The sequence below is a fragment of the Tinamus guttatus genome, unplaced genomic scaffold, assembly GCF_059628265.1.
Source record: "Tinamus guttatus ecotype Peru unplaced genomic scaffold, ASM5962826v1 Tinamus_guttatus_pri_ptg000474l, whole genome shotgun sequence".
Classification (NCBI taxonomy): Eukaryota; Metazoa; Chordata; class Aves; order Tinamiformes; family Tinamidae; genus Tinamus; species Tinamus guttatus.
This window is the reverse complement of record NW_028289008.1, coordinates 84,754-112,641: the sequence shown is the minus strand read 5'-3', so window position 1 is coordinate 112,641 and position 27,888 is coordinate 84,754. Positions and strand designations below refer to the sequence as shown.

Here is a 27,888-nt window from a genome sequence, read left to right as displayed (position 1 = left end):
TCAGGGCCTACAGTCACCTCCGGGCTCACTGCTATGGGGCCCCAGCCCAGCACTCGAGGCTCTGTGCAGCTCTGTGCTGCAGCTCTGTGGTGGCAACTGTCCCAGGGACCAGGGTAGCCCAGGAAGAGCCCTTTGGAAAAGAGCAGGTTGGGGCAGGAGATTGGACCATCCTGCCCAGAGGGACATAATAGGACTCTGCAGACTGGCACATATGGCTGGAAACCCTGCAGGAGGTTTGCAGGATGGGAATGTCTAACACTGACTGTAACGCTGAGAGAGCTGGGCCTGTTCAGCCTGAAGAAGAGAAGGCTGAGAGGGGACCTGATCAGTGTCTATAAACACCTTAAGAGGGAGTGAGGAGGATGGGGCCAGCCTCTTTCCAGTGGTGGCCAGTGATAGGACAAGAGGAAACAGCCACAAACTGAAGCACCAAAGGTTCCACAGAAACTCAAGGAAAAATTTCTTGACAGAGTGACAGAGCCCTGGAGTAGGTTGCCAAGAGAGGTTGTGGAATCTCTGTCTCTGGAGATCTTCAAAACCCGCTTAAACGCAATCCTGTGCCACGTGCTCTAGGTGACTTTGTGTGTGCAGTGGGGTTGGGCTAGATGATCTCTAAAGGTCCCTTCCAACCTTAATAATTCTATGATTCTATGTCCCTGCCAGCAGAAATATCCTCCAGCTGGACTCATCACTATTCCCACACCCCAGAGATCACGGGCTCTTGCAGGAGCACAGCCTGTCTCAGAGCCTGCTCTTCCCAAGATGTTCCCCTTACCCACTGCTGGTTTGTGCTGCTTCACCTTCCCTGATCAGCTTTGGGGAGACATCCAACACCTGGGGAGGGAAACACAATCTCTGGGTCAAACTCCCACATGGTTTTAATAAGAACAAATAGCAATGCATGGGATAAAAGTAGAGAAAAGATGAGAGAGGCAATGTCCAGCTCTTTCTGCTACTAGTGGCAGAAGGGAGAGCAGTCTTTGTCACTCATGACTCTCCAAGCTGCACAGACCTCTCTTCTGTCCCAGCTGCACCCAACCTCATGGCAGTGATGGGCTCTCTCAGACCTGGGTTCAGGGACAGTCTGGCACCAGGGTCCAGTCTCACAGCCTTGGTGTCCTCATGAGGATGTGCCAGGGATGCTCCTTCAGCATCATCATACGCTGTGTCTGCGAAAGGAAAGGATGGGGCTGCTCTGATTGCCCTGGGGGCTCCATCACATCCCCAGCAGCGCCCGTTCCCGACTGGAAGCAGCAAGGCCAGTGCATTGCAGTCTGGCCCACACACATGCCCCTCCTCGGCTGAATCCCCTTCCTCCCTGTCTCTCACTGCCTGAGACCTTCAGTCCCCTAATCCCACCCCCGTCTCCTCACCAGGAAAACTCCTGAGGTAGGTACCCTCCCCATGCCGGGAGGCCGGGCTCTCAGGCTGCTGCCACTCTCCTGGCACTGAGGACAGCACCCCAGGAGCCAGCAGCTGCATTTCCCCCTCACCTCTCTGTGCCTCCTCAAGCCATTCACCATCCTCTGCTTCCCTGGGCACTTCCCAGTCTTGCTGGCCAGGAACAAGATCCTCCCCAGGGTCAGATACTTCTCTGGCATCGTCATAGCCATCCGCTGGGTCACCTGTGGGCAGGACAGGGACATCTGAATCAAGAGAGGAGCTGGTGATGACAGGAGCCCTCCCACAGAGCAGAGGAAAGAAGGACATGAAGGAACACAGGGCAGAGACACGGGTGTTGGCAGGGCCACAGAAGGTCCAGCATCCTGGATCCAGGGTTATGGGAGTGTGTGTGAGGCAGCAGGGTGCCCTCTCCCCCTGCCACAGGGATAGAAGAGCTGGAGTCTGCACCGGGGCTGGGGATTCCCTGGGACAAACTCAGAGCCTGATGGAGGCAGGGACAAGTCGAGCCCAATAAGGCCCCATTCAGGCACCCAGCTCAGTGGGGCATGTCCAATGCTTGCCCACACTGCATGACTCCAGAGTCATTCCTGAAGGCAATTCCTCCCCATCCCAATGGTGACACTCAGTGACACAGCTATGGGGAGGAGAGACCAACCCTTCCCCTACCTCCCTGCCCGTTACCTGGTGCTGACCCAGGACGCTCCTCACTGTCCCTGGGCTCGGGCTGCAGCTTGGTCAGGGAGCCCTCTGAAGAGGAACCTGGCAAGAGGAGCAGCGAGTGTTATCGGGATGAGCCCTGCTGACCCTGTCAATTGTCAGCCCTGCTGGGGATGGGGACCCACCTAGCAGGGACTGCGTGGGGAGGACGGCCCAGGGCTTGTCCTGCTCCCATGGGACAAATCCCATCTCCAAGGGCCTTTCAGAGCAGCCCTGGCCACCCCCTTCCCTTACCCAACAGGTACAACCGATGGGGGCAGCAGGACAGGCAGGGAGAAGCTGTGCCCGCGGGTTTGGATGGGCAGAGCAGGTCGGGAGGAAGCTCCTCACCTGAGCCCAGCACTGGGCTGCTCTCCTGGAGGAACCCGTGACCCCAGCACTGAGGAGACAACTGGCCCGAGGGCTGCAATGGTCCCATCGTGGGTTAGGGCCAGTGGAAAGGGCCCTGCCATGTGCTCTGTCCCAGAACCGACCACACAGACCTGGAGGACCGAACCTCGCCTGCTTCTCCCACACTTGGCTGTAGTCAATCTCCTGGTACACGGCCTCAGAGAGGGGCTCCAGAGACCTCCTGGAGGCTGAGAATATGGGCAAGATCAGCACAGGCACATGGAGAGAGGAGAAGGACCCTGATGTGGGCACTCAGCCCTTCCACCTTAGCCAAACGAGTGCTGACCCCACAGCCCAGACCCACTGCCCTGCCCAGGCATTACGGTCAGATCCCCAGTGACAGCAACGCCCCTGTGGAGATGGTCTGGGGCAGTGTCACCTCAAGCTCTCTCTTCAGACACAGACCCCAATGACCCTTTTGGCCCCAGGTCAGTCCCTGCTCTGACCAGGGAGCAGCTCCCATAGCTCCTCTCCCCAGGCAGCTTCTCACTCTCTGCCAGGCTGGTCCATAAAATGATCCTGCCCTGACATGGGTGAACAGGGCAGGACAGAGAGAGCAGCCCAGGGACCGACTGCCACTCTGAGAGACCCCCTGCCCTGAGCTCCTCTTGGCACCGCTCCTGCCCCACAGCCTCCCCTAGCACTGTTCAGAGCGCAGCCAGCAGCGTCCCTGGACGTCTCCTGCTGCTCCCATCTCCCCCAGCCCCTCACTGCCTTTTCTCACCTCCTCTATCACCATCTCCTCCTGCATCAGCACTCCCACAGCTCCTGCTTGCGGGTGTCCCACAAATAGACAGTGAAGGAACAGGGAATAGAGCAGGAGGTAGCACCCCCACCCTCTGTGCCCTCACACACACCCCACAGCCCCCACAGGGCTGTCAAGAGGCATCGTCCACCCTGGTACCGCTGGGGAAGGACCCACCTCTGCGCTGAGCCCTGGCTCTTCGCACTTGCCCTGCTAGGAGGGCCAGGAGCAGGCAGAGCAGGGCCCCCAGGATGATGCAGATGACAACAGGCACGGAGACTCCTCCGCTTTCCCTCACACGCCTCTGGGTGGGATCTGCATGGGCAGTGACATGGACGAGGCAGGCCCTCGCCTGGGGCATGCTGGGGCCCAGGGACACCCCAGTCCCGAACCAATGCACATGGCAGGGCTGGGGGACCCTGTGCTGGTTTGTGGGGCAGCTCTCACACTGCTGGGTGATCCACACCCCTCCACAAAGCCAAACGCTCCAACACCCTGTGGGAGGCCCTGCACCCCAGTACAGGCCCCTTCCCTCGGGCTGCAGGTCACAGCCTGGCCCCAGGGAGACCCAACCCAGGACGAAGGACAGGTTACCTGCTCACGGGGCTGCTGTTGTCATCCTGGGTGCAGCTGCAGAGCAGGGAGAGAGATGTGGCTGTGCCTGTGCATGTCCCCTCCAAGTGCCATCAGAACAGTCCTTCCCTGGGTGCCCGTGACAGGCCCTGGGCTCTCTGCTCTGGGCCATGGGGAGGACAGCACGGACAGCCCAGGACAGGCATTCAGGGGGCTGCAGAACCCCACAGGCAAAGGCATGAGGACACCCTGCCCCATAACATCTGCTCCCCACCAGGCACCCAACCTCTGCAGGGACATCCCTGTTCTGGAGTCTGGGGCCCTGTGAGGGCCCAGCTGGGATAACGTGTCCCCAAACAAGGGGACCAAGCACTGCTACTCACCGGAGCAATTCACAGCAGCATCTTCCTTGTGCTGGCAGGCACCACTGTTGCCACACTGCACATTGCAGTCCCAGAGAGACCGCTCCGTCCCTCTGCACTTCACTTGCTGCAGCCAGATGGGACCCGTCCCCTCCCCAAACGCAGCCTCCCCCAGGGCAGACATGGCAGGGCCGCAGCCCAGCTGACTGCAGGCCACCTCAGCATCCTTCATGTCCCAGGAGTCGTCACACACCGTCCCCCAGGCGCCGCGGTGCCAAACCTCCACTCTGCCCGAGCAGCCGTCCTCTCCTCCCACGACACGAATCTTCTGCATCTCTGGAAAACACAGAACCCTCCGTGTCATTGGGGTGGTTGGGAGGGCCTGGCCAGGTGAGAAGGGCACAGGGAGCAGCAGTTACCTGTGCAGCTCGTAGAGTTGGGGCACTCTGCCGCTAGGGCTGGAGGGGTTTCTGGTCATCTCCCTGTAGAAGGAAACACTACAGTGAAAGAAGGGGCTGCTTTATGGGGGTCATGTGGACAGGATCAGGACTGAGCTGTGCTTGAACCTCCCAGCACCTCCCCCTGCTCATGGACAAAGGTGAACCCCCCTGATAATGCAGTGTGTAACAGTGCTGAACTCCAGGGTTACCTTGGCTGCTCACCCCAAGAGGTTTCCTGGTTAGCAGAGGAGCAGGAGCATGTCCCCAAGGGGAGGCTGTTTCCAAACTCCGATGCCAGCACTGCCCTGGGCACGGCCTGGTTCCTACATAACCTCGAGCCACCAGCACCGTGTTCTCTCTCCCCCTACCCATTCCCTCAGCAAACCACGGCCATGAGTGGAATGCTCTGCATGGACTTCCCAAGCTAAAAGGTAATTGTCTGGGCCCCGTCTATTCACAACAGAGATCAACAGGCACCTCCAAGAGGTGTCCAAGGTGTAGTAGAGGAGATCACCAAGGTGAGGTGGAGGCTGCATGTGCCTCTTCCCCTCATTGGCCATGCAGGTAGCTCAGGGCAGCTACTGCTCATGGATATGTTGTATTTGTATCACTGATAGCAGAATGATCTCATACGGAAAGTAAAAGCCACTCCAGACCCCTTCTCAACATTGTGCCTTGCTGAACAGGGAGCAAGACCTGCTGTGAGCTTTGCGCCCACGTGGCTCCAGCATTACCATTGCAGGTGATGTGGGTCTCTTCTCGTTGGTCATCACAGGACTGTGGGTTCCAGGGATCAGAGAGGCACTGCCAAAAGGAGCTGTTCCTCTTTCCACACTCAACATGATCCAGCCATGTATGGCCAGATACCTTCCTATATGGCAGGTCTGTTTCAAGGAATCCTCCATCTCCACAGCCCAGCTGTTTGCACACCAGAGACACGGTGCTGGAAGGCATCGAGTTGGAGCAAACACTCCCCCATGACCCGTTGTAGAAAACCTGTAGGCGCCCAGAGCAGCCATCACTGTTCTCCAGCCTCAAGGCCACAAACTCTGGAAGGAAAAACACAAAGCTGGGGGGCACAAGCTGGTCCTGAAGTGAGCAGAGATAAACATAACAAGAATTCCTTAGGGCATTCTATGGCATCCGTGAATAGGGAGGATTATTCTAAGAATCATAGATTGCTTAAGGTTGGAAGAGACTTTTAGAGGTCATCTAGTCCAATCACCCTGCACACGCAGGGTCACCTAGAGCATGTGACACAGGACTGTGTCCAAGTGGGTTTTGAAGATCTCCAGAGGAGGAGACTCCACAACCTCTCTGGGCAGCCTGTTCCAGGGCTCTGTCACCCTCATTGCCAATAAATTTTTCCTTAAGTTTCTGTGGAACATTTGATGCCTTAGTTTTTGGCCGTTTCCTCTAGTTCTATCAGTGGCCACCACTGAAAAGAGGCTAGTACCATCCTCCTCACTGCCTCCCTTGAGGTACTTCTAGACACTGCTCAGGTCCCCTCTCAGCCTTCTCTTCTCCAGGCTGAACAGGCCCAGCTCCCTCAGCCTCTCCTCATAGGGCAGATGTTCCAGGCCCCTGATCATCCTTGTGGCCCTGCACTGGACTCTATCCAGCAGCTCCACATCCCTCTTGTACTGTGGGGCTCAGAACTGGACACAGTACTCCAGATGTGGCCTCACCAGGGCTGAGTAGAGGGGCAGGATCCCCTCCCTCGACCTGCTGGAGACGCTCTTCTTAATGCAGCCCAGGATCCCATTGGCCTTCTTGGCCACGAGGGCACACTGCTGCCTCATGGTCAACTTATCATCCACCATGACACCCAGGTCTTTCTCCACAGAGCTGCTCTCCAGAAGGTCAGTCCCCAGCCTGTACTGGTGTCTGGGGTTATTCCTCCCCAGGTGCAGAACCTTGCACTTGGCCTTGTTGAATTGCATGAGGTTTTTCACCACCCAGTTGTCCAGTCTGTCCAGGTCCCTCTGGATGGCAGCACAGCCCCCTGGGGTATCAGCTACTCCTCCCAGTTTGGTATCATCAGCAAACTTGCTGAGGGAGCACTCTGTGCCTTCATCCAGGTCATTGATGAATAAATTGAACAGGACTGGACCAAGGACTGACCCCTGGGGGACCCCGCTAGCTACAGGCCTCCAACTAGACTCTGCACCGCTGATTACCACTCTCTGGGCCCTGCGATCCAGCCAGTTCCTAATCCACCTCACTGTCCACTCATCTATCCCACACTTCCGGAGCTTGCCCAGGAGGATGTTGTGAGGGACGGCGTCAAAAGCCTTGGTGAAGTCGAGATAGATGACATCCACTGCTCTCCCCTCATCTATCCAGCCGGTCATTCCATCATAGAAGGCTATCAGGTTAGTCAGGCAAGATTTCCCCTTGGTGAATCCATGCTGACTAATCTTGAGCACCTTCTTGTCCTCCATGTGCCTGGAGACAACAGCCAGTATGAGCCGTTCCATCACTTTTCCGGGGACGGAGGTGAGGCTGACTGGCCTGTAGTTGCCTGGGTCCTCCTTCTTGCCTTTTTTGAAGACTGGCGTGACATTGGCCTTCTTCCAGTCTTCCGGCACCTCCCCCGTTCTCCAGGATCTTTCAAAGATGATGGAGGGCGGCTTAGCTATGGCATCTGCCAGCTCCCGCAGCACTCTGGGGTGCATCCCATCAGGGCCCATGGATTTGTGGGTATCGAGTTTCCTTAGGTGCTCTCTGATCCAATCTTCCTCTACCCAGGGCAAGTCTTCCTCTCCACCAGCTTCTTCTCTTGTCCCTAGGGCCTGGGGCTCTAAAGGGCTGCCCTTGGTAAACACCAAAGCAAAGAAGGCATTGAGCTCTGCTTTTTCTGTGTTATTTGTAACCAGGGTGCCCATCCCGTCCTCCAGCGGACCCACGTTTTCCCTGATCTTCCTTTTGCTGTTAATGTATTTGAAGAATTTTTTTTTGTTATTTTTAACGTCCCTTGCCAGCTTGCCTTCCAGCCGTGCCTTAGCTTTCCTTGTCGCATCTCTGCATTCCCTGACTACATTCCTGTATTTCTCCCATGGGACCTGTCCTTTTTTCCACATTCTGTATACCGCTGCCTTCTGCTTGAGCATTGCCACAAGCTCCCGGCTCATCCACGCAGGTCGCCTGCCCCCTCTGCCTCCCTTCCTACACACAGGGATGCACTGCTGCTGGGCGTGGAGGAAGCGCTGCTTGAAAACTAACCAGCTCTCTTGGGCCCCCCTGCCTTCTAGAGCACTAGCCCATGGGATTCTACCAAGGAGGTCTCTGAAGAGGCTAAAGTTGGCCCTCCTGAAGTCCATCGTCGCAAGGCTACTTATAGCCCTGCCACCTCCTCGTTGAATCCTGAACTCCACCAGCTCATGGTCACTGCAGCCGAGGCTACCCCCCACCTTAACATCTCCTACTAGGCCCTCCCTATTTGATAGCACGAGGTCCAGTAGCCCACCTCTCCTTGTCGGCTGCTCCACAACCTGCGTCAAAAAGTTATCGTTGACGCATTTGCTGGATGTTCCTCATTATCGTTGACGATTTGCTGGATCTTCCTCATTTGAACTCCATCAGGAGTCCCTCACCTGCCAAGCTATAAGTAATTAGGAGACAGAAAAGAATTAGATCTCTTTCCCTCCTGTGAACCCAGTTGATCTTGATTATTTCCAGGTGTGAAAATAGTAGACAAAAAATACACTAAGAGGACATTCTGGGTCTCGAAGTGTGCAGTGTGTCTGTGCAGGGCCTCCAAAAGCACATAAACAAGAGCAAACACAATACTCTTCTTTATCCTTTTCTCAATCCTAACCCTTTTTTTCTTTTCAGGCCAAGACAGGAAAAAAGATCCCCATAGATGGAGCCATGGATAAACATTTCTAGAGTGTTTATTCTAGATATTATTACAGAGTATTAGAGTTCCCTTGGAAGCACTATCTTTCTTTTGACAGTCTATGAACACACTACAAACACGATACTCCCCTCTGTCCTGATGCTAATGAGAAATACCTCCCAGCATAGATCCTTTGGCAGCACTAGCCGTCTTTTGACACTCCCTGAACACATGTGCTCCAAATTCCCTGCTTCCCTTTATGCTTCTTTCAACCCTAATCCTAACCCTAAGCCTAAACCTATCCCTAGATGTCTTTTCCGGCCAAGGCAAGGACAGATATGACCAACTGTGGTGCTAATTAGATACACCTCCCAACACATCTGTCTTGGCAGCACTTACCTTCTTTTCACAGTCCCTGAGCACACTCACTGCAATAACAATGCTCCCATTTCTTTTTCCCTCAAACCAGCTCTTAACCCTTACGATAACTCTAATTCTAACCCTACATGTGTTTTCAGTCTATGGTATGGACAGAGACCACATAAGTGTGGTGCTAATGAGAAACATCATTAAGCACAGCTCTCTTGGTAGCACTCTACATCCTTTGGCAGCCCCTGAATACAAGAGCTCCAATTGCACAGCCTCCCTTCTCCTTCTTTCAACCCTAACCCTAACCACAGATGTTATTTCTGGTCAAGACAGGAAAGGAGACTACAGTATTTGGTGCTACAGAGTAACACTTCTCAGTACACCAGTCTTGGCAGTACTCACCTTCTCTTTGCAGTATGCGCTCACCCCCAGTCCCTATACACCACTCTCCTTTCTTCTTTTCAACTCTAATTCTAACCCTGATTCTATATGTATTTTTTCTTTTCAATGGCAATGTGTGGAAGGATGTCACTATACATTGTGCCATAGAAAGAAGAGTCTCTAAGCACATCTCTGTTAATAGCACTCTCCTTCTTTTGACAGTCCCTGCACCCACCCATTGCAAGCTCACAACTCCCCTTTTTTGTTCTCTTAACCCTAACTGTAATCCTATCTGTATACCTTTTTTTTTTGGGGGGGGGGGACAGGAAAGGAGACCATATATATATAATGCCATGGAGACACACCTCCCAGGACAGCTATCTGGCAGCATTCACCTACCCTTGGCAGCTCCTGCACAAACCTACTCCAACCACACTCATCCTCTCCTTCTCTCGACCCTATATGATTTTTTTTTTTTTTACTTTCCTTTGTTGCTATCCTTGGTGTTTACTTTGAATTCCCTAGCAATATGGGAATATTGTGTTTTTGATTTTCTCCTATTTTCATATCAGTTCTTTGTCTGTGGAATTTTCACAGAGCTGAGAGTCTTTTCAGTCTTTTTACTGTAGATTTCCAGAAAGAAAAAGAATACATTCATATATATTTAATACTAATTATTTGATTTTTTTTCTTTTGTCCTGAAGTAAAAAGTTTTGTCCTTATGTAATAAGTAACAAGAGTTTTTGCGGGGGAACTGCAGGATGCCTTTTTATATATATATATGTACCGATCTTCATAATACAATCTGTTTTCACTGCAGTGTTCACTGATGAACAGAGTCCTAGTATTTTCTAGTATCTGGACAGTAAAATATATATACATATATACATTGAACCTGTATAATGTTCTAGACCTTATATCTTTAAACTCTTTCCTATTAGACAAATTTTGTTCAATTCATCTGAAATGTTGCAAATCAGATATTAGAAGTCTGAAGAATAGTGATACACTCAAATACTGAGCAAAGAAAACATTCTTTTTTTGGCTTTAGGTAGTTCATAAATAATTATTTAAATATTGAGGAATTCACTTTAACAGTCTTCTTGTTTCCATTACTGCAATTATTTTGCAGCAAGAAAACTACACTACTTAATTTCTTAATAGATTTTTTTAAAAGGGATCTTTCATGATTCTATTATCAAAATATATTAACATACTTTGAGAGTTGCAAATTTTCTTTTTTTTTTTTTCTATTATATGAGGACAGTGAATAACTGCTAAACATAATCCCTCCAAATATTTTAGGAGCCTGATTTGATTAAAGGAAAATCTAGCTTTTCTAAATTACAGAATGGCACAATATGCATTAAAATACTAAGCCAGTTTAGCTGGAAGTATCTTACTAAGTCATATATATTCATTCGGAATCCTATTTTATTTTCCAGAGTTAATTTTCCTTTTTTATTTTTTTTATTTTCCTTTTTTTTCCTCTTAATTAGCTAAAACGTTTTTTTCCTCTCTGCTGTGTTTGCTTAAAAAATCTGAAAACCTGTTCTGCTCAAACCAAAGATTAATAGTCCTTTTCAGTCTGATAATATCAAGCAGATAAGGACAGAAAAAGCTCCAAAGAAACACCTAACAGATTGTGGTTTTCTTTGGGAAGCAATTATTTTGTCCTTAGGCTTTTGTTATGCATTCTTCACATATCTTAGTCATAGTTCAGTATTTCTGTTAGTGTCATAGTACTATACTGGCTGATTGTCACAGTCTTAAGGATATATACTTTTCAGGCGGAACAAAGTATATTTCTATTTTTAAAGTTATGTGTGTGACTATAGCATATAAATACATATTCAAAGATGTAAATATTTAAATGTATTTTTATCTGAATCATTAGAAAGACCATATTTTAGTGATATATGAATATGCATGAGCACATTTATGAGCATCCGAAGTACACCAAAAGTTAAACTACTAACACTGACTAAAGGTAAACAGAATTTAGAAATGCCCTTGAACTTCACAGACCAGGTACTTCTGGGCTTCATCTTAAGGGAAGTCTCATAGTCCCTGTTCTCTCCCATATATCAGTTTCCATTGAAAAGAATGCATAGGAAGGAAACACAAACCAGGGAAGGATATCACAGCTATAACCCATGCATAATGATGGATTTCTGAAACCTATCAAAATTTGAGGTTTGTTCTCAATGAAAAACAATTCATTTGATGATGTCCAAGAATGTGAATGAGCAAAATCTCCAAACGTGAAGTGTCAGGAGCCAGTAAACTACAGAAAAGAATAATATATAGCCTAGGTAATGCTCTGCCTTCAAATGTCTTACTAATTTTGTGAAGGCTATTGATAGATGCAGTCATCATGATATTTTGCACAGTGAGAGTGCAGGGATACACTACTTCATTGTGTTAATTTCTGCAGAGGAAAATTTTGAGCAGATACTAGCCTCACAGATCATATCATTTTGGAGTACTATAGAGTCAGGCCTTTTATTGATGCCGTATGATGAATGGTATATAAATGGGATTGATGACAGCCCGACATAGATCTTCAGTTCTTCTTTGCTTTCCTAGAAAATGTTACTCCTGTGCTGGCTCCAGGGAGTAGAAGTTTGATGAAAAGCGACATAGTTTGATGGACTGAGAAGAATTTGGGATTAGAGATCAGGCCACCTTTTGGCAAGAAGAGTAAATTTTGTAGGTAATTAAAAATGAGGACCACATTTTTCTATTTTGATTTATATATCAGGAATCTCTACTTCCACTGAATTCAGAAAATAATTTATTCAGATTTCATACGCTGAAGTTTTCTTGTATCTAAAACAGTTTGTCTAAGGACAAGCAAGAATTTGCTAGGAATTTTTTATGAAAATTTTAAATTCCCCTTGTCATTTCTAGCACCCTCATCTTTTCCTTCACTGTGATGAAACCTAGATCTGCATCTCTCATAGATACAATGAAACTTTTCTTCTTCTCTGCTATCCTTCCTCATGAATATTAATTAATGACTTTTGCACCTCAACTGCCCATTTAAAAGCTATTTCGTTCACTGAGATCTTAACTAGTTCATATCTTTCCCAAAATATGCTCAGTTTGTATATTTAAAAAAGATATTTTAAAATAATCCATAGTGTTAGTTTATTCTCCCCATTCCCCCTTCTTTTGCTTTCCCTCAGCTTTTTTGCCAGTGGGATTGCCTGACATACAGAGGTCACAGCTCTAACAGCTTGTGCTGGAGGCCAGCTTCAGGCTGTGCAGCTGGGTTTGCATCTCACTTCATATTACCTGAGGGCACAGTAGCACAAACACAACACACATTTTTCAACATACAGAAAAGTAATCAACATCTTTCATATTGCTTTGGGAAAAGCATCTTTTACAGCTATGATGACTATTGTGCTCTGGTTTGGTGATTTTTATAAACGTTATCATTTTTAAGCTGAAGTTCCTGTCTCCAGAGGCAATCTACTATCCTGTAATGTGTGGAAATGTTCCCGACAGCTATAACATTGCTGGGTCACTGCAGAATTTGTCTTGTTTATGTAAACTTCAATTCTTCTGTCATGTTGAAAGCATGATGGTGTTTTATTCTGGTGAAGAGTTAGGCTGAAAATTTTATCCAGTTCTTAACTATGATAATATTGAAGTTACAGATGTCAGAGAAATGTCCATGGTTCTTTGATAGTTCAACATGTATACCGTGTTTGGACCCATAATGCTACCCTAGCTGTGGTTCACATGTGCTATTTCTCAACTCTATGTGCATGTTTTCTCACAAAACATTATTCTTTAAAGTTGAACCTTTCTTTTCTCTTATCTGCCAGTGAGGTTTGCTCAGAGAGATACTTTTTCTTAACTGAAAGAAATGAGTTTGACTCGTTATAATATCCACAAGATACTTAGAAAGATTTGTTTATCAAGACCATGTTTTCAATTTTTTTTTCCTCCCTTTTATTTTCTTAATCAATCTCAGTGCACAAACATTAATCTGGGAATACAAAACTCCAATCAAGGTTGAAAAGGCATTGTTTATAGTGTTTGTGAGATGCTAGCCTGTCTCAAGAGCCTAATGATCTCTAATGAGATCCAAAACTCATAAAGCGATAGCACTACAGAAAATTCACAGCTGGAGGAATTCGCTCACTTAAAAGGAAAGAATGGATATTTAGACTCTCCAGGAAAAAAAAATGCAGAATAAAAAGTGACAATAATTGCCAGCTAAATTTAAAATGAATCACCAAATATCATTCACTAGAGGTTTGCATGCCAGCCTATGGGGAAATAGTCTGAAATTTTGCATCAGAAAATGTAATATTCTTAGATAAATTTCTAAAGCCATTTTTAATGTTCACTGGCAACTGACAAACTGCAGACAAATTTGTGAAATGAATATAATAATTGTCCCTTCTTACAGAAAAGTCAGTTATATTTCAGCTTTTTTCATGTTTAATACTCTTAATATAATATCGATGCATACAATCACAATAACACAATTAAAGTTATGAAAATGTGATGGATTTACAAAGTGTTACCATATAATTATATCCTGAATGTTTAAGCCTGGGCTAGGCTTCTTAGGCTATGGCTTAGTCTATGTCTTTATAGACATAGATATGCACCAAGGGGTGATTCCTCTTCTGTATTTGATGTAACACTTTTAATAAGAGATGAGTCATACAATAGTGGCATCTTATTTCTTTCACTTGGGAATAAAAGGATCTTTGCTAAGCAGTACAGATTTAGAATTTAGGATGAGATTCAGAATTGAAGACAGATACCTAGTGATTTTTATAGTGCCTTATGGCAGCCCAGGCACCTATAGAGCACATGGTGGATAAAACGCAGGGCCTACAGGAGACGTGCATTGTTTTAGGTCCTAAAATCTGGGGTTCATACCTCTGCTTGCAGGTGTTTTTCCTCATGAATCCTTGAGCTGTCTCATCAGTCCCACTACCCATAACTTTGACTTTCTCATCTCTGTGATCACTTTCTCAACCCTCTTGCTCAGCAGCCCAAGCCCGGGTTGCACAGTGGGACTGGACTGGGACTTGGGACACAGGCAGCCAAACCTCTATGGGGGAAATATAAAAGAAGCATTACTGAGATAGTTATGGTTTATACATTTATAAGCAACTGAATCCCATCCTTACGTTTCAAGCATTAAAATTACATAAAGAAACTTACATACTGAACATTTGTATGGTCAGTTTAGACTTCACGCCTGCTTCATTGAATCTAACATGCTGTGTTGACATTTTCTAGTAATCATCCCAGAATCATAAGAATCACAGAATTCATAAGAGTCTTGGTCTCCAGACTAAGTGAGCACCATCAGGACATAAGAGTTATTTTTGAAATGGCTATGAAATGGTTAAGATATTGGACTGCAAGAATGAAACTGCATCACTAGAAGCTCTCTCCTTTTTAAGATAATTTCCTTCCTATTTGCTTTTACAGTTGTTCTTATGACATTTCTCATCCTCTTTCTGAATTAGTAATTTTTTTTTTCTTTAGAAAGTGAACTTCAGATTCTCTCATTAAGGAGTTTTAAGTAGAACAGTTTAAATCAACATTTCCTGTGGAAATAAGGATTGCCATAGTCAGAAGCAGCACATGTAGCCATTTTTTCACAGCCTAGGGGAGTGCTCTTAACCACTGACCTATTAGGCTGTGCTAGCTTTTTGGCTATTTTTTTCAATAGTTCACAAACTATAACAGGTTTATCTAAAATCTGTAAGTAAGTGAAGGGAGAGAAGAAAGTACATTCCTAGAGGTCAGAAAGAAACATATAGATAGAGAAAGAAATTGGACTTATATCTCAGCTTAATAGCACTTAGTACTGAATGGTTCTAGTGATTCTTCTCTGGCATACTGCATGCTATGAAGCTCATTTTAAAATACCTCGCTTCCCTGCTCATTCAAAATTGAAGCTAGCTGTCTAATTCTGTAGAGTAAATACAGCTGTGCAGCTGCCTGAAATTTGGGTTAATAATGCATAAGCATTTTCTATATGAACATAAAATTAATTAAATAATTAACATATCTTTCCTAAATCATTAGGATTTTGAAGATCTTCAACACCAGTTTTAATTCTCTGGAGGTTAAATGCTTTTGGTATGTCTTATCCATATTCTTATTTAACAGTTTCCAAGGTGGATCTCTGGAAAAGGTTTTAAAAATTTTGGTCCTACTTTTCCTACATTTCTGCTTTTTCTCCTGCCTCATTCTATTGAACACAATAAATATTCTCCAGTGGAAATATTTTATGAGGCCATATTATCTTTCATGTTAATAAAGCTGATTTCTGCATCATAGAAAGCTTCTCACACATCTCTAAAAGACGAAAAAAAAAGAGACCTTATGTGAAAAGTTACTAACATTTTGTATATTTTCACAAAGAATCTGGATGTTTTCTGGAGATAACATGAACAGATTTTTCTCAAGTAAACAGATCATAGAAGCTGTGTTTCTTTTTCTTTGCTATGTTTGTGTCTTTAGTTCACCAAAGATTATATGTAGAAGGAAACTTATGAAAAGGCCCAAGTGAAGATGCAGCCAGCAGAGCCAAGCGTGAAGACATGGTATTTGACCATCCGCAAAAACTATTTATATCATCCACTTCAAAACATTGTATACAAGAGTTAGAAAAAATGAATTTAGGTATTTAGTGAGCAGAAGTAAGTAGTTAGGTAAGTAGTTACCTCCACCGCTATCCTGGGCAGCCTCTTCCACTGCCTGGCCACGCTTTCCATGTAGATTTGTTTCCTAATATCTATGCGCTAGGTGACCCTGCGTGTGCAGGGGGATTGGACTAGATGACCTCTAGAGGTCCCTTCCAACCTTAAGCATTCTATGATTCTATGAGTCTCGAGTCGGAGAGAGGAAACCTCCTCCTGGGCTCAAAGCAAAGACGCAGAAGCAACGGGCAGTCCCCTTGGGAAACTACCCATACAAGGCCAGGTGCGTCCCCACGGCGACCGCCAGGGCTCTGTGATGGGGGTGGCATCACGCCCACAGAGCCAGTGTGACAAGGCATCCTTGTGGTGACATATAAGGGCCAACGTGCCGGGGTCCCCACTGAGAGGAGAGCGGCTCCGACAGGAGATAGGAACTCCTCTGGTTGCCGGTGTGCTTGGTGTCCGGCAGCGCTTTTGGATTTCCCCATGGAGCGGGAGGAGAACCTCAGTTCCCAGACCGCAAGTGGGCACCAGAGCAGGCGGGAGCGCAGCGAGGTGAGCCATGGGGCTGCAGGGAGAGGAGGCAGCACAGCAGGTAGGGCCCCCGCACGCAGAGCACAAGGGCGGCGGGGAAGGGGAGCTGCTGCGACACAGGCAGCCCTGAGCCCTTCTGCAAAGGGGTGTTTCCCCCTGGGGACTTTCCCTGGGGCAGAGCTCGCTGGGTGGAGGTCCCAAGGCCCACGCAGCCCCTGAAGCTCTGCACCGAGAGGGACGGAGCAGCTCTGGGCAGATGTTCAGACAGGCGCTCCGCTCTGAAACGGGGCTTCCGTCACACACCTGCTTCTCCCCACAGGTGGGCCGCCAGGAGCCCCCCGCAGCCATGCAGCGGAGCCAGAGCTCAGCTTTGTCCCTGCAGAGGGACAGGCTGCCTCCGCTTGCCCGCCCATCACAGGACTCGGAAGATGGCAGCACACAGGTACGCAGCTGAACAGAGACCCTGGGAAAGCCTCTTGAATCCGCGGGCACTACCTTTCCCGTGCCCTGCCTGGCAGCGAGCAGCTCCCTTGACAGCCAGCGTCTGGGAGCAGGGGGGCAGCCACCCGCGGGCGCGCGTGCTCCCTTTGGGGCTCCCAGCAGGAAGCTTTGCCAGCTGGGAAGGAAGGAAAGAGCGCGGGGGAGAAAGCACCGCGCTAACTTGGCCTTTCTCCCTGGCTTCCATTGCAGACGGCCAGGGTGGAGCGTGGGGAGGCCCTGCCGCGCAGGAGTGCTCTAAGAGCAGAGCTGCCGCTTGGACCATCTTTGCCACCTCTCCCCAGAGAGGCAGCAGCCCAGGCAGATGTGCCCCCTCGAACAGGCAGGGGGCAAACGGCAGCGTCTACAAGTCACCTGAAGCTGCCTGCTCTGCCAGCATCCTCAGGATGCTCTGCCTCAGGCAGGGCCACCGCACCAGAAGGCCCTGCAGAGAAGATCCTGGAAGAAGACCTCCAGAGGGAAATCCTGTCCGGCGCTTCCCTTCGGCTGCCCAAGCAGGATGCTTCTGCTTTCACCGGGGCAAGGGAAGAGGATTTCCCCATGGTGCCAGAGGCCAGGTCGAGCATTTCTGTCTCATCCCTGGCAACACCACGGCCATTGCAAGGGCACGGCAGCCGGATCGTTCTCCCACCCGTCAGCCGGCAGCCTTCAGAACGCTGCTCTCTCTCGGGAGCCCAGAGCGCTGCGGAAGGGACAAGCCGAGGCGGCCCAGGGGACGTGGAGCGTCGTAAGCCCTGGTCAAGATACGCCGTCCTCCCAGCACTGACGCAGGCCCCTCACAAGAGCGTGCAGAGCCAGGACTCAGCCTCAAGTGACTCTGCAGAAGACAGTGACAACTGGCCCCGCGTGGAGATGGACCAAAGCGCCTCCTCAGCACCTTCCCTGGATGGCTTTGCTGCGCTTGGGTGAGACCTCCATGACGTGGACAGCCCCGGGAGCGCTGAGAGCCCAGGCCCAGCTCCACGCAACCCCAGGCCCGAGGCCGAGGCCTCTCTGGAGGAAGCTGCTCACTTGCTCGTCGATGGAGGCCCCGACGAAGGCGTGGAGGTGGAGATGGCCGGGAGAGCCCTGCGGCGCCACCGTGGGCATTTGCGGCTTCGCGGCAGCGCACTGTGGCCGTACCCCAGGGCCTTCCGGGCTGCGCGCTCCGTTCAGCACCCGCGACAAGCAGAACGCAGGACCCGAGTGCGCCACAGGCCAAGACTACAGCCCCGGCGCCTCAGCAAGGACCTGCTCCCCGTGCTCGTGGCAGGAAGCGTGCCAGTTTTCCTGGGCAGGTGCGGAAGGCCAGGGCCAGCACCACCAACACCACCAATGGGCTCACAGCAGGCGTCTTCCGTGGAGGAGCAGCAGGAAGCAGCTGGGCCCGCGGTCATGGCAGAGCTGCAGGGAGAGCAAGGCCAGTTGAGAGAGGAGCCAGCAGAGCTGCAGGATCCTGCAGGTGAAGACCTGCCAGAACAGCAGCGGCTGGAGGAGTCCTTCTCTGTGCGTAGCGTCTGGGTCCGGCCGAGCTTGCAGAGCCTCTTCTCCGCAGCCCACACGCGCCACAACAACGAGGTGCCCTGCTCCCTCGACGGCAAGGACAGCGACGCCGAAGGAGAGGCAGCCGGCCCCTCGCAGGGCGCGTGGCTCCCCCACGCAGTGGTCTCAGGGGACGAGGAAGAAGATTGGTCCTCGGCTGGAGGCTCTCAGCAAGAGGGGAGCAGCTCGCCTCTGCCCACGTCAGCCTGCCCAGAAGCAAAGCCAGCAGCTTTGCCCTCGGCCGGAGGCCCTCAACACCAGGTGAGCAAGGAGCAGGTGGCCAGCCCTGGCCATCAAAGGGAGGGGGCAGGTGAGGTCCCGCTGGGCTCCGCATGGTGGGGAGAAGCCTGCTGCTCTCCTGTTCAGCCTGCCTAAGCCACCAGGACTGACACCTCCTCTGTGCCCTGCATTGCCATCAAGCCTAGGGGATGCATGCAAAGTGCAGATGGAAGGGGCAAGGTACAGCAGCAGCCATCTCCCACACTCACCCCCTCAGCCCACTTCCTCTGGCATTTTTGCCCCCCAGCCCTTTACGGCCTCCGGCCCTGCCCTGCTGTTACGGCCCCGTTGCAAGCATCGGCCCGTCGGCCCACCAGCCGCAGGAGCCTTCCCTTGGCACTCGCAGCCATGGGCGGCCTCCCCACGCCGTGTGCATGGCACGAGGCCCCAGAGCTTGGTGAGCTGAGGGCACTCACCTGGGCTCTTTTGCTCTCCCTCCGCAGCTTCCCTCTGAGCACCAAGTGGAGGCAACATCCTCCCCCTCCAGAGACATGCCGGAGGATGATGCAGGTACGGATGAGAGTTGAGAGCCCTGCTGTGGGCACAAGGCCGGGGCTAGCCCAGCAAGGGCTGTTGGGCTCGGCAGCACCAAGTCACGACGGCTCAGGAAAGCCCTTGGTGGTGGGGGTGCTGCGGGCATTCGCCTTGCGCTCGCACAGCTCCTGACCCTCGCCTCTCTTCCCTCACAGCCATCACTGCCCTCACAGACCAAGCGGTTCCCAGGCAGCGGCCTTCCTTCTTCACAAGGGTGCTGCGGGCCCTGCGCAGCGCTTTTACCTGCAGCTGTCTTACGGGGCGACGGGAGCGACGGGGCCAGGAGGCACGTGCCAGGCAGCTCCGCTAACATCACGGCTGAGCGCACGGAGGGAGAACAACAGAGAGGCACGAGACTGTGCTGCATCGCACCATAAAATTGTTATGGTTGAAAAAGACCTTTTCAGAAGCCTCCATGTTATTTTTCCCAGGAGGAAACAACTGCGGTTTGAAGCGGGGGGTAACTATGGTGAGAGATAAAGGCGCTTGAGTTCCAGACGATCCTCAGAGCTTAGAGGGGCTGGAGGTTGCTGGACTCGTCTCTTAATAGGGATGCCAGATGCCGTGGTAGCTCTAGGCCCACCTCTGGCAGTAGCAGATAGTCTGTTGACTAGAGGTCTGACTGCCCTCAAAACAATTAGTTGAGTTCACAAATAGTAGGCTTTATTCGAATGCAACGTTTACAAAGCAGGTTTTGGATGTCACCAGAGGAAATTCTCTACTACAGCGTGGGGTTCTTAGGTACCTTTGATGTACCAATGCGCAACAATCACTGGCCCCAAAAGATGGGAGAGGGCTCTCAAGCTCGAGGAGCCTCCTCAGGCGGCATCTCGACCCGAGAGGAGGAAAGAGGTTCAGCCCGCTGACCAATCCCTGGAGCTGCGATGGAGTCTCCCCCCACTTCTCCCCTCCTTACTTCACCTTTTGTACTCTTTTTCCATTCAGGTGGAGCTTCAGTGATTCTAGTCACACTTACTTTTCTGATTGATTGGTATAAAAGTCTCTCGCTTTTCATTAAAAGGAAATCTAGAGCGCATGCTCAGTCAGAGGTGGTCGTACCTTGGAGGCGGGTCCCTTTTGGGGCTGGCGGTGTGCGCTAGCATTACGATGAGCTTATAATGAGTAAAGTTCAAGCAAAGTTCATCCAAAGCGAGTGATCTGCCACCATTTCCTGGCCCAGCGCCTGACACCTTATCGTTTGTTTCCCCTTCGACAGCTACTGTGTGGCTTATCAGCTACACGGCACCCTTAGGTCACCACCTCCGCAGGGAGTCCAACAGCTTGGCCGTGGTGTCTTCACTCTGCTCCACCCTCCCTTACTCCTCTTTGCAGGTGCTGGGAGGGCAGGCTGTGCTGCCTAGGGAATGGTGGAGGAGCAGAGTCTGTACACACCAGCCTTCCTGGAAGCGGCAGCTGTACCTTACCCCAAACAAGCCTCTGCCATGCTAGAGCTTCTGTTAGGTCCCAGTTTGTTTCAAGCAGTACTTCCACAGAACCTGTAGCCTGTCCTTTGCTAGCTTCTTAGATTCCCCATTTGTTTTTAACACTGTGATTATTGCCAGAAAATCTACTGGAGAATTTAATTCTGCAATATTTTCCCTAGAATCGTAGAATCGTTACGGTCGGAAAACACCTCCAAGATCATCGAGGCCAACCCTAAACCCACCACCACCGTGCCTGCTATACCATGTCCCAGAGCGCCTCATCTACACGTTTCTTGAACACTGGCAGGGACTGCGGCTCCACCGCTACCCTGGGCAGCCTCTTCCACTGCCTGGCCACGCTTTCCATGTAGATTTGTTTCCTAATATCTAACCTGAACCTCCCCTGGGGCAACTTGAGGCCAGCTGCTCTTGTGCGACCCGCAGTTATTCTGGAGAAGAGATCGATCCCTACCTCGCTACAACCTCCTTTCAGGTACTTGTACAGAGCGATAAGGTCTCCCCTTCTCCAGACTAAATAACCTTAGCTCCCTCAGCCGCTCCTCGTAAGGTCTGTGCTCCAGCCCCTTCACCACTTTTGCTGCCCGTCTTTGGACACGCTCCAGGGCCTGCATGTCTTTCTCGCAGCGAGGGGCCCAAAACTGAACACAGTATTGGAGGTGCGGCCTCACCAGAGCCAAACAGTGGGATGCAGGGCCCAGCAGCATCCCCAGGCGCTGGTGAGGAGGTGGGTCAGACCCAGAGCAGGAGAGCAGGGCGGGAAGGATCCAGGGCCGTGGGGAGGGATGCCAGGTGCCCCTTTCTCGAGGAACAGAGGTGAAAGGGGGAAGGCACGAGAGGAGGGCTGGGGCTGGTGTCGGGGCTTGGGGCAGCACTGCCCTGCCACCTCCCGAACGTGTGGGAACTTGGACTGCATCCTGCAGGACTCGGTGGCAGCCTGAAGAAATGTGGGTCATCAGGGTCTCTGGGATTGCTGGGAAAAGTGGAGGGCTTTCCACACAGATGACAATTGCACCTGTGCCCATTGGCTTTGTGGGAAGTCTCTTGGCCCAACAAACTCCCAAGAGGGAGGGGAAGAGGATCCCACCCTCAGCCACAAGTGGCCCAGCAAGTGGCTCTGAGAACAAGCTACCACATACGCAGGGGGCAGGGGCACCGTGAGCCAAGGAGAAGAGCTGCCTGCACAAGGCCCAGGGGAGTCCAGCTCTGCAGAGAAAGACCTGAGTGTCATGGTGGACCACAAGTTGACCATGAGGCAGCAGTTGCCCTTGTGGCCAAGAAGGCCAATGGGATCCTGGGGTGCGTTAAGAAGAGTGTCTCCAGCAGCTGGAGGGAGGTGATCCTGCCCCTCTACTCAGCCCTGGGGAGGCCGCATCTGGAGTATTGTGTCCAGTTCTGGGGCCCACAGTACAAGACGCATGTGGAACTGCTGGAGAGAGTCCAGCGCAGGGCTACAAGGATGATCAGGGCCCTGGAACATCTGCCCTATGAGGAGAGGCTGAGGGAGCTGGGCCTATTCAGGCTGGAGAAGGGGAGGCAGTGAGGAGGATGGTGCTGGCCTCTTTTCAGTGGTGGCCACCGACAGAACTAGAGGTAATGGCCACAAACTGAAGCATCAAAAGTTCCACATGAACTTAAGGAAAAAATTCTTAACAGTGAGGGTGACAGAGCACTGGAACAGGCTGCCCAGAGAGGTTGTGGAGTCTCCTTCTCTGGAGATCTTCAAACCCACTTGGATGCAGTCCTGTGCCACATGCTCTAGGTGACCCTGCGTGTGCAGGGGGATTGGACTAGATGACCTCTAGAGGTCGCTTCCAACCTTAAGCATTCTATGATTCTATGAGTCCCGAGCTGGAGAGAGGAAACCTCCTCCTGGCCTCAAAGCAAAGACGCAGAAGCAACGGGCAGTCCCCTTGGGAAAGTCCCCTACCCATACAAGGCCAGGTGCGTCCCCACGGCGACCGCCAGGGCTCTGTGACGGGGGTGGCATCACGCCCACAGAGCCAGTGTGACAAGGCATCCTTGTGGTGACATATAAGGGCCAACGTGCCAGGGTCCCCACTGAGAGGAGAGCGGCTCCGACAGGAGATAGGAACTCCTCTGGTTGCCGGTGTGCTTGGTGTCCGGCAGCGCTTTTGGATTTCCCCATGGAGCGGGAGGAGAACCTCGGTTCCCGGACCGCAAGTGGGCACCAGAGCAGGCGGGAGCGCAGTGAGGTGAGCCATGGGGCTGCAGGGAGAGGAGGCAGCAGAGCAGGCAGGGCCCCCGCACGCAGAGCACAAGGACGGCGGGGAAGGGGAGCTGCTGCGACACAGGCAGCCCTGAGCCCTTCTGCAAAGGGGTGATTCCCCCTGGGGTCTTTCCCTGGGGCAGAGCTCGCTGGGTGGAGGTCCCAAGGCCCACGCAGCCCCTGAAGCTCTGCACCGAGAGGGACGGAGCAGCTCTGGGCAGATGTTCAGACAGGCGCTCCGCTCTGAAACGGGGCTTCCGTCACACACCTGCTTCTCCCCACAGGTGGGCCGCCAGGAGCCCCCCGCAGCCATGCAGCGGAGCCAGAGCTCAGCTTTGTCCCTGCAGAGGGACAGGCTGCCTCCGCTTGCCCGCCCATCACAGGACTCGGAAGACGGCAGCACACAGGTACGCAGCTGAACAGAGACCCTGGGAAAGCCTCTTGAATCCGCGGGCACTACCTTTCCCGTGCCCTGCCTGGCAGCGAGCAGCTCCCTTGACAGCCAGCGTCTGGGAGCAGGGGGGCAGCCACCCGCGGGCGTGCGTGCTACCTTTGGGGCTCCCAGCAGGAAGCTTTGCCAGCTGGGAAGGAAGGAAAGAACGCAGGGGAGAAAGCAGCGCGCTAACTTGGCCTTTCTCCCTGGCTTCCATTGCAGACGGCCAGGGTGGAGCGTGGGGAGGCCCTGCCGCGCAGGAGTGCTCTAAGAGCAGAGCTGCCGCTTGGACCATCTTTGCCACCTCTCCCCAGAGAGGCAGCAGCCCAGGCAGATGTGCCCCCTCAAACAGGCAGGGGGCAAACGGCAGCGTCTACAAGTCACCTGAAGCTGCCTGCTCTGCCAGCATCCTCAGGATGCTCTGCCTCAGGCAGGGCCACCGCACCAGAAGGCCCTGCAGAGAAGATCCTGGAAGAAGACCTCCAGAGGGAAATCCTGTCCGGCGCTTCCCTTCGGCTGCCCAAGCAGAATGCTTCTGCTTTCACCGGGGCAAGGGAAGAGGATTTTCCCACGGTGCCAGAGGCCAGGTCGAGCATTTCCGTCTCATCCCTGGCAACACCACGGCCATTGCAAGGGCACGGCAGCCGGATCGTTCTCCCACCCGTCAGCCGCCAGCCTTCAGAATGCTGCTCTCTCTCGGGAGCCCAGAGCGCTGCGGAAGGGACAAGCCGAGGCGGCCCAGGGGACGTGGAGCGTCGTAAGCCCTGGTCAAGATACGCCGTCCTCCCAGCACTGACGCAGGCCCCTCACAAGAGCGTGCAGAGCCAGGACTCAGCCTCAAGTGACTCTGCAGAAGACAGTGACAACTGGCCCCGCGTGCAGATGGACCAAAGCGCCTCCTCAGCACCTTCCCTGGATGACTTTGCTGCGCTTGGGCGAGACCTCCATGACGTGGACAGCCCCGGGAGCGCTGAGAGCCCAGGCCCAGCTCCACACAACCCCAGGCCCGAGGCCGAGGCCTCTCTGGAGGAAGCTGCTCACTTGCTCGTCGATGGAGGCCCTGACGAAGGCGTGGAGGTGGAGATGGCCGGGAGAGCCCTGCGGCGCCACCGTGGGCATTTGCGGCTTCGCGGCAGCGCACTGTGGCCGTACCCCAGGGCCTTCCGGGCTGCGCGCTCCGTTCAGCACCCACGACAAGCAGAACGCAGGACCCGAGTGCGCCACAGGCCAAGACTACAGCCCCGGCGCCTCAGCAAGGACCTGCTACCCGTGCTCGTGGCAGGAAGCGTGCCAGTTTTCCTGGGCAGGTGCGGAAGGCCAGGGCCAACACCACTAATGGGCTCACAGCAGGCGTCTTCCGTGGAGGAGCAGCAGGAAGCAGCTGGGCCCACGGTCATGGCAGAGCTGCAGGGAGAGCAAGGCCAGTTGAGAGAGGAGCCAGCAGAGCTGCAGGATCCTGCAGGTGAAGACCTGCCAGAACAGCAGCGGCTGGAGGAGTCCTTCTCTGTGCGTAGCGTCTGGGTCCGGCCGAGCTTGCAGAGCCTCTTCTCCGCAGCCCACACGCGCCACAACAACGAGGTGCCCTGCTCCCTCGACGGCAAGGACAGCGACGCCGAAGGAGAGGCAGCCAGCCCCTCGCAGGGCGCATGGCTCCCCCACGCAGTGGCCTCAGGGGCCGAGGAAGAAGATTGGTCCTCGGCTGGAGGCTCTCAGCAAGAGGGGAGCAGCTCGCCTCTGCCCACGTCAGCCTGCCCAGAAGCAAAGCCAGCAGCTTTGCCCTCGGCCGGAGGCCCTCAACACCAGGTGAGCAAGGAGCAGGTGGCCAGCCCTGGCCATCAAAGGGAGGGGGCAGGTGAGGTCCCGCTGGGCTCCGCATGGTGGGGAGAAGCCTGCTGCTCTCCTGTTCAGCCTGCCTAAGCCACCAGGACTGACACCTCCTCTGTGCCCTGCATTGCCATCAAGCCTAGGGGATGCATGCAAAGTGCGGAGGGAAGGGGCAAGGTACAGCAGCAGCCATCTCCCACACTCACCCCCCCCCCCAGCCCACTTCCTCTGGCATCTTTTGCCCCCCAGCCCTTTACGGCCTCCGGCCCTGCCCTGCTGTTACGGCCCCGTTGCAAGCATCGGCCCGTCGGCCCACCAGCCGCAGGAGCCTTCCCTTGGCACTCGCAGCCATGGGCGGCCTCCCCACGCCGTGTGCATGGCACGAGGCCCCAGAGCTTGGTGAGCTGAGGGCACTCACCTGGGCTCTTTTGCTCTCCCTCCGCAGCTTCCCTCTGAGCACCAAGTGGAGGCAACATCCTCCCCCTCCAGAGACACGCCGGAGGATGACGCAGGTACGGGTGAGAGTTGAGAGCCCTGCTGTGGGCACAAGGCCGGGGCTAGCCCAGCAAGGGCTGTTGGGCTCGGCAGCACCAAGTCACGACGGCTCAGGAAAGCCCTTGGTGGTGGGGGTGCTGCGGGCATTCGCCTTGCGCTCGCACAGCTCCTGACCCTCGCCTCTCTTCCCTCACAGCCATCACCGCCCTCACAGACCAAGCGGTTCCCAGGCAGCGGCCTTCCTTCTTCACAAGGGTGCTGCGGGCCCTGCGCAGCGCTTTTACCTGCAGCTGTCTTACGGGGCGACGGGAGCGACGGGGCCAGGAGGCACGTGCCAGGCAGCTCCGCTAACATCACGGCTGAGCGCACGGAGGGAGAACAACAGAGAGGCACGAGACTGTGCTGCATCGCACCATAAAATTGTTATGGTTGAAAAAGACCTTTTCAGAAGCCTCCATGTTATTTTTCCCAGGAGGAAACAACTGCGGTTTGAAGCGGGGGGTAACTATGGTGAGAGATAAAGGCGCTTGAGTTCCAGACGATCCTCAGAGCTTAGAGGGGCTGGAGGTTGCTGGACTCGTCTCTTAATAGGGATGCCAGATGCCGTGGTAGCTCTAGGCCCACCTCTGGCAGTAGCAGATAGTCTGTTGACTAGAGGTCTGACTGCCCTCAAAACAATTAGTTGAGTTCACAAATAGTAGGCTTTATTCGAATGCAACGTTTACAAAGCAGGTTTTGGATGTCACCAGAGGAAATTCTCTACTACAGCGTGGGGTTCTTAGGTACCTTTGATGTACCAATGCGCAACAATCACTGGCCCCAAAAGATGGGAGAGGGCTCTCAAGCTCGAGGAGCCTCCTCAGGCGGCATCTCGACCCGAGAGGAGGAAAGAGGTTCAGCCCGCTGACCAATCCCTGGAGCTGCGATGGAGTCTCCCCCCAATTCTCCCCTCCTTACTTCACCTTTTGTACTCTTTTTCCATTCAGGTGGAGCTTCAGTGATTCTGGTCACACTTACTTTTCTGATTGATTGGTATAAAAGTCTCTCGCTTTTCATTAAAAGGAAATCTAGAGCGCATGCTCAGTCAGAGGTGGTCGTACCTTGGAGGCGGGTCCCTTTTGGGGCTGGCGGTGTGCGCTAGCATTACGATGAGCTTATAATGAGTAAAGTTCAAGCAAAGTTCATCCAAAGCGAGTGATCTGCCACCATTTCCTGGCCCAGCGCCTGACACCTTATCGTTTATTTCCCCTTCGACAGCTACTGTGTGGCTTATCAGCTACACGGCACCCTTAGGTCACCACCTCCGCAGGGAGTCCAACAGCTTGGCCGTGGTGTCTTCACTCTGCTCCACCCTCCCTTACTCCTCTTTGCAGGTGCTAGGAGGGCAGGTTGTGCTGCCTAGGGAATGGTGGAGGAGCAGAGTCTGTACACACCAGCCTTCCTGGAAGCGGCAGCTGTACCTCACCCCGAACAAGCCTCTGCCATGCTAGAGCTTCTGTTAGGTCCCAGTTTGTTTCAAGCAGTACTTCCACAGAACCTGTAGCCTGTCCTTTGCTAGCTTCTTAGATTCCCCATTTGTTTTTAACACTGTGATTATTGCCAGAAAATCTACTGGAGAATTTAATTCTGCAATATTTTCCCTAGAATCGTAGAATCGTTACGGTCGGAAAACACCTCCAAGATCATCGAGGCCAACCCTAAACCCACCACCACCGTGCCTGCTATACCATGTCCCAGAGCGCCTCATCTACACGTTTCTTGAACACTGGCAGGGACTGCGGCTCCACCGCTACCCTGGGCAGCCTCTTCCACTGCCTGGCCACGCTTTCCATGTAGATTTGTTTCCTAATATCTAACCTGAACCTCCCCTGGGGCAACTTGAGGCCAGCTGCTCTTGTGCGACCCGCAGTTATTCTGGAGAAGAGATCGATCCCTACCTCGCTACAACCTCCTTTCAGGTACTTGTACAGAGCGATAAGGTCTCCCCTTCTCCAGACTAAATAACCTTAGCTCCCTCAGCCGCTCCTCGTAAGGTCTGTGCTCCAGCCCCTTCACCACTTTTGCTGCCCGTCTTTGGACACGCTCCAGGGCCTGCATGTCTTTCTCGCAGCGAGGGGCCCAAAACTGAACACAGTATTGGAGGTGCGGCCTCACCAGAGCCAAACAGTGGGATGCAGGGCCCAG

General features: G+C 52.5%; 1 long non-coding RNA gene and 1 pseudogene across 1 annotated transcript; both read right to left on the bottom strand.

Annotated features, from left to right (window-relative positions):
• Nucleotides 1-856: 856 nt before the first annotated feature.
• On the bottom strand, nucleotides 857-1,540 carry LOC148592952 (uncharacterized). The gene is made up of 2 exons (XR_015913843.1): nucleotides 1,494-1,540; nucleotides 857-1,169 (listed from the first exon to the last, which is right to left on the bottom strand). It is a non-coding gene; the product is annotated as an uncharacterized LOC148592952 (long non-coding RNA).
• Nucleotides 1,541-4,204: 2,664 nt separating this feature from the next.
• LOC148592951 (antigen WC1.1-like) lies at nucleotides 4,205-18,035 on the bottom strand (annotated as a pseudogene).
• Nucleotides 18,036-27,888: the final 9,853 nt, after the last annotated feature.